General features: G+C 40.8%; 1 protein-coding gene across 2 annotated transcripts in view; it reads right to left on the bottom strand.

Annotated features, from left to right (window-relative positions):
- The window catches only part of tnfaip8l1 (tumor necrosis factor, alpha-induced protein 8-like 1), a 58,245-nt gene extending 52,516 nt beyond the window's left edge, over positions 1–5,729 (bottom strand). Inside the window, exon 1 of one of the 2 annotated variants that reach the window (XM_057841295.1) lies at positions 4,905–5,210. The gene's annotated coding sequence lies outside the window, so the exon portion shown is untranslated. Of the gene's footprint in view, positions 1–4,904; positions 5,211–5,243 lie in introns of those variants that run through there. The other variant, XM_057841293.1, reaches the window with a different exon arrangement.
- Between the last annotated feature and the right edge of the window lie 271 nt (positions 5,730–6,000).

Below are 6,000 nucleotides of genomic sequence, written 5' to 3' on the forward strand. Positions count from 1 at the left end.
AGTTAAGTCCAAAACATTGATCCTAAGTCATCATTCATCAGACATGTCTGCGGCGGCGGCTGTGCAAGATAACGTGGGCTGAAAGCTGCCCAGACCCCCTGGCTGCACAGTGAAGCCATTCATCCACACTTGAGCCTTGTTCTGGAAAGAAGCTTTACATTGTAAACACTGCAATGTGTTACAAAACATATCAGTGTTTTCAAAACATATGTCTCCGCCTTTTAGCATTAGTGGACACGCAGCAAATTAGCAAGCCTGCCACTGAATGTAAGGAAACTTTTTTTGAAAGAACCACAGTTTTTCGGCATTTCCTTTTTTTTTCGTGTGAGCTCCTCATAACGTCTAATGTGAAACATGACGCCCTTGTGCAATACAAATATGCATCTTTTCTTGCTGCTGTCCAATCCAGTGTGACTCATCTATTGTCTGAAAAATTGCCCCCCAAGCTTATATGAATAAATGTGAAATATGGAAAACTGTTTGACAGTGACATACTGTTTAATGTTGGAACAACTAGGAAGGCTTGCTCATCAAGCAAACTCCCTCAAAGTCAACATCTAAAAAGCACAGAGTTATTGACAGGTCCCCTCACATGCCCGAGAAAACAATAAAACATGACATCTGCTCCAAGCACTCCTTAGATTGGCCCTATACATCAAGACTGTCACACACATTAGATCTATCACATTCAAATTGAGCTTTTGGCATAATCAAATTTTATTATTGCCCTAGGATGCGCAATCCTTTGAGAAATTGCATCTAAATGCTGAGAAACGAGAAGTCAAAATGAAAAACAAAGTACTTGATTGCAGACTACAAGACAAAACAGTTGGCAGTACTACAGTAATCTCACAAATCATGAAAATGTGCATTTTTGAGTCCTTCGGAACAGTTTCTTTAAGTTAAGGTCTTTGAATCCCTTTGTGATGCACAGAAACCCTGGACCTTCAGAATGCATTCCAATAAAGTTATGTATGAATGACAAATAACATAAAGGCGAAAATGCTACTGGAAGGCAAGAATGAATGCTTGACAGTTATCCTTCACATAGAAAATAGTACTGTTGCATTGGTGTATCGGTACCAATACAGCACTAAAATTACATCATCGGTATCGGAGTTAAGCAATAACGTGCCGGTGCTCCAATATGAACTGCTACAAGCCCTCCCACTTAAAATGGATTACCGGTATACATCTAGTGCCATCACGGGCAGCCAATTGGATAAGCAGTGTATGACCAAGCAATGATATAGCAGTGTATGAGCAAGCCATGATAGAATTATATTCGATTCAAGTGAGTCTGCAGAAATGACCATACAGCCGGGTGTCGAAATTGGTATCAGGAGCCAAAAATATGGTATCGGTGCAACACTAGAAAAAACTGGATGCACAATAGACTAAGTGAATGCTTGTGCATTCACCTAAAAATAGTTTTGACACAAAAGGATTGATTGATTGTAACTTTTTGACATTCACTCAGGGCGAGTATGCGTGCCTCTCCCTTCAAATCAACAGGTTTTTAGCACACTGCAACTGATTTTGCTTGTTTGTCAGTCTTCACAAAGTAAAGTTTCTGGCCATTATCTCATTGGCTGCCAGTGACAGCAACAGGCGTCAGTAGCACTGAAAATGATTATTCACAGCCAGCCTTCCTTGTTGAAATAAATTTGATGTCTATAACGCAATGTCAGTTAAGAGCTACAATCAACAAAATCATCCAGAGGTATAAGGATATTGTATATACAGTGGGGCAAATAAGTATTTAGTCAACCACTAATTGTGCAAGTTCTCCCACTTGAAAATATTAGAGAGGCCTGTAATTGTCAACATGGGTAAACCTCAACCATGAGAGACAGAATGTGGAAAAAAAACAAAATCACATTGTTTGATTTTTAAAGAATTTATGTGCAAATCATGGTGGAAAATAAGTATTTGGTCAATACCTAAAGTTCATCTCAATACTTTGTTATGTACACTTTGTTGGCAATAACGGAGCCCGAACGTTTTCTGTAACTCTTAACCACGTTTTCATACACTGTTGCTGGTATTTTGACCCATTCCTCCATGCAGATCTCCTCTAGAGCAATGATGTTTTGGGGCTGTCGTTGGGCAACACGGACTTTCAACTCCCTCCACAGATTTTCTAGGGGGTTGAGATCTGGAGACTGGCTAGGCCACTCCAGGACCTTGAAATGCTTCTTGCGAAGCCACTCCTTTGTTGCCCTGGCTGTGTGTTTGGGATCATTGTCATACTGAAAGACCCAGCCATGTCTCATCTTCAATGCCCTTGCTGATGGAAGGAGATTTTCACTCAAAATCTCTCGATACATGGCCCCATTCATTGTTTCCTTCACACAGATCAGTCGTCCTGGTCCCTATGCAGAAAAACAGCCCCAAAGCATGACGTTTCCACCCCCATGCTTCACAGTGGGTATGGTGCAATTCAGTATTATTTTTCCTCCAAACACGAGAACCTGTGTTTCTACCCAAAAGTTCTATTTTGGTTTCTACTGACCATAATACATTCTCCCAGTCCTCTTCTGGATAATCCAAATGCTCTAGCGAACCGCAGACGGGCCTGGACGTGTACTTTCTTCAGCAGGGGGACACATTTGGCAGTGCAGGATTTGAGTCCCTGGCGGCACATTGTGTTACTGATAGTAGCCTTTGCTACTGTGGTCCCAGCTCTCTGTAGATCATTCACTAGGTCCCCCCGTGTGGTTCTGGGATTTTTGCTCACCGTTCTTGTTATCATTTTGACGCCACGGGGTGAGGAGGGAGTTGAAAGTCCGTGTTGCCCAATGACAGCCCCAAAACATCACTGCTCTAGAGAAGATCTGCATGGAGGAATGGGCCAAAATACCAGCAACAGTGTGTGAAAAGCTTGTGAAGAGTTACAGAAAACGTTTGGCCTCCATTATTGTCAACAAAGGGTACATTTTTGGTACTGACCAAATATTTATTTGCTACCATGATTTGAAAATACATTATTTAAAAATCAAACAATGTGATTTTCTGTTGTTCCCCCCCACACACATTCTGTCTCTCATGGTTGAAGTTTACCCATGTTGACAATTACAGGCCTCTCTAATATTTTCAAGTGGGAGAACTTTACAATTAGTGTTTGATTAAATACTTATTTACCCTGCTGTGTATGACATACATAAACTACTAGAGAGAGGAATCTTTTGGGCACCTAACAATTCGATTACGATACAGAGGCTACGATTCAATTATAAATCGATTATTGATGACCCCCGCCACCCTCTCCCCCAAGCTATTAGCTGCTTTTAATGTTTCATACATTATTTACACAAATTGTACAAAAAGCCTCTCGGGCTTAAATAAACGACTATTTCAGTATCAAGCTAACAGTTCAAAACAGTAAATAAAATACTCAAGTTCCCATTCTGTATCAGCAGCTTTAAACTACATTGAATTAATTTAATGTTGTGAATCAATCGTTAAAGTTGTTAAAATTGCTCCCGTTATTCCAGAATTTCCCTTCTGTCTACTTTCGACATGTGAAAGTTTTAAAACAGTTTTAAAGATAGATTCAAGTCAAGATTTTGCCGATTTAGGAGGATTTTAGATAAAAAGTTAATTAGGTTCGCTTGGAAGGTTCGCTACAACAGCCTTCCAGGGAAGTCTACTGCTTTAAGATGGCGGCTGTTTACTAACACCAGCAAGTCTGTCATTTTGCATCTAGTTTTCTATACATGTGCTGCTAACGCCGCCGAGTCTGTCATTTCACATCTAGTTCTTCATACATGTGATATCTACCGTAGCATTATGTGGACGTAGTTTGTAGCAGCTGTTGGCAGCAGTCAGGTATTATTATTTTTTGTTGTTGTTGTTTTGTTTTATATCTAGCGGCATGAGTTGAGTCAAGAGTTAAGCAGTGAGTTAGCATTCCCATTACCCGTATAATGACAAGCATTATGTTTACTCTCAGTCCATTCCTCACTGCGTCCTGAAGACCGCACTGACTGAGTTTTCTTTCTGTTTTACTTGACATATTTCAATAATCAAAATTTGGACGTTTGAGAATTGTTCTCGAATATTCCACGGCCAAACCGCTAATAATCTAAGAATCGGAAGTTTCGAACACCTCTATAAACAACTGAAACAAACTTTATATAACAAAGAAAATGTCCAAAGCCAGCAGAAAAGTCAAGAAAATCAAAACCATGATAGCTCAATTTATCATTTTTTAAATAAAAGTTTATTTACATCAAGCAAAAAATGTAATTGTGATATTTTTGGAACCTTATTTTGTACTACACGACTGATCCCCCCCACCACTTTGTTGAAACCACTGCTGTACTAATTACCCTTTTATATGGCTATAATGTTGGTATACTCTAGATTTGCTCAAATTGGGGAATAAAGACATTTGGATGCAGGTTTTTTTTTAATCCCTTTTAATACATTTCCGAGGTATCGGATCGAGACTCTGTATCGGCAGACCTTCAATATGATGAGACTTGGACTCACATGCAAAAATATGTGATTGGGACATGCCTAGACTGGACATCCATTGCTGTCAACGGCAGTTAGATGACTTAATACAAACATTTGACTTTCATCATTTACCCAAAAACATTTTGAAACCAATGTACTGATGTGACAGCGTAACTCTTGGCAGTCAACAAAATAAAATGTTTTCACTTTGCAAAGGTATTTGTGCCAATGCTCGACTCTCAGCATCCACACAAAAACGTATTATGCATGAAAACTAATACAAACTTTATCAACACCCAACAGTTCAGTGTAAATGCTAAATCCTCAGCACCCACAAAGTAAAAGGTTGCTCCACTGCATTTCTGTGAAACAAATGTTTGGCACACAAACGCAATAGTGTGGAAACTTGGCTCTTTTCAACATTCACACAGTTAACTCACAGGATGTTCTGGGGTACAGCCAATGTAGTGTAAATGCGTGCATGTCGTACGGAAAGCAGTATGACCTTAGCACCAATAATTGCAGTAAAACAACTGCTAAATTGAAATTGCAACGACACTTGACTATCATGCCCTGAGTTATATGCTAACAAACTACCGTCAACAGTAAAACCTGTCACAAAACCCCCGTTTAAATTGATTGACCGTGTCGAGAGTGGCTTTGATTTTGACAGCGGTCGACTTTTGACGACCTCAACAAAGGCAGGCCTTTAAGGTCTGTTGATGAAATGTTACATTAAAACCCGCTCGACCATGACGCGTTCGAGACGAGGGGCTCACCTTGCTCTCTCCCCAGTCGGATACAAGACAAACTTATCTCAACTCTCTATCTGGTCTTCATCACTCGCGGTGAGGCGGGGAACGGTGTTTCACAGCATGTTCGCCCGCCTTTTGCTTGTTGTGTCTCGGCTTGATATCGTCTCGGGTGCTCCTTTTCCTGTTCTTCCTGGAACCGTGGGCCGGGCACAGATGTGTGAATTATTCAAAGACTGTTTTCTTCCTTCGGCCGAGAGTGGGCTCGGTTGCCAGAGCTCGTTTAGTTGTAACCCGATGCCTTCTCGTAAAAAAAAAAAAAAAAAAAAGTTTCAAACTTAGGGGGGACCTGGATGTAACGAGATTGATGTGGTTTTCGACCAATGGCGGCGCAACAGAGTCGCTGGTACGTCCCAATCAGGGCCAAAGAAAGGCACATTGACGGTCAAGCGGATCCCCTGCCCCCATGGAGATTTCCAGTAATTATCCTAGTCCAGGTCCCGGTCCCAAAGCTGGAAATTTCCCCAGAGGAAATGGGGAGAAGTGAACAATGAGCAGGAACCTGGAGAAGGGGGCTTTTCCCTCACGCGAGTTTTTTTTTTTTTTTTTAAATTCAATAACAAACAATTGTGCCTTGGGATACGAGTTTGTTCTGTCATCACGCTCGTAACAGATTCTTTTCGAGAATCATCTTTCCCCATCAACGTTGATGCAAATGCCAAGAACCCTTTCAGGGATAGTGGTCACTACAGTGGACAGTTATTCAAAAGTTTACAGTTTAATC

This window comes from Corythoichthys intestinalis, chromosome 7 (genome assembly GCF_030265065.1).
Source record: "Corythoichthys intestinalis isolate RoL2023-P3 chromosome 7, ASM3026506v1, whole genome shotgun sequence".
NCBI lineage: Eukaryota > Metazoa > Chordata > Actinopteri > Syngnathiformes > Syngnathidae > Corythoichthys > Corythoichthys intestinalis.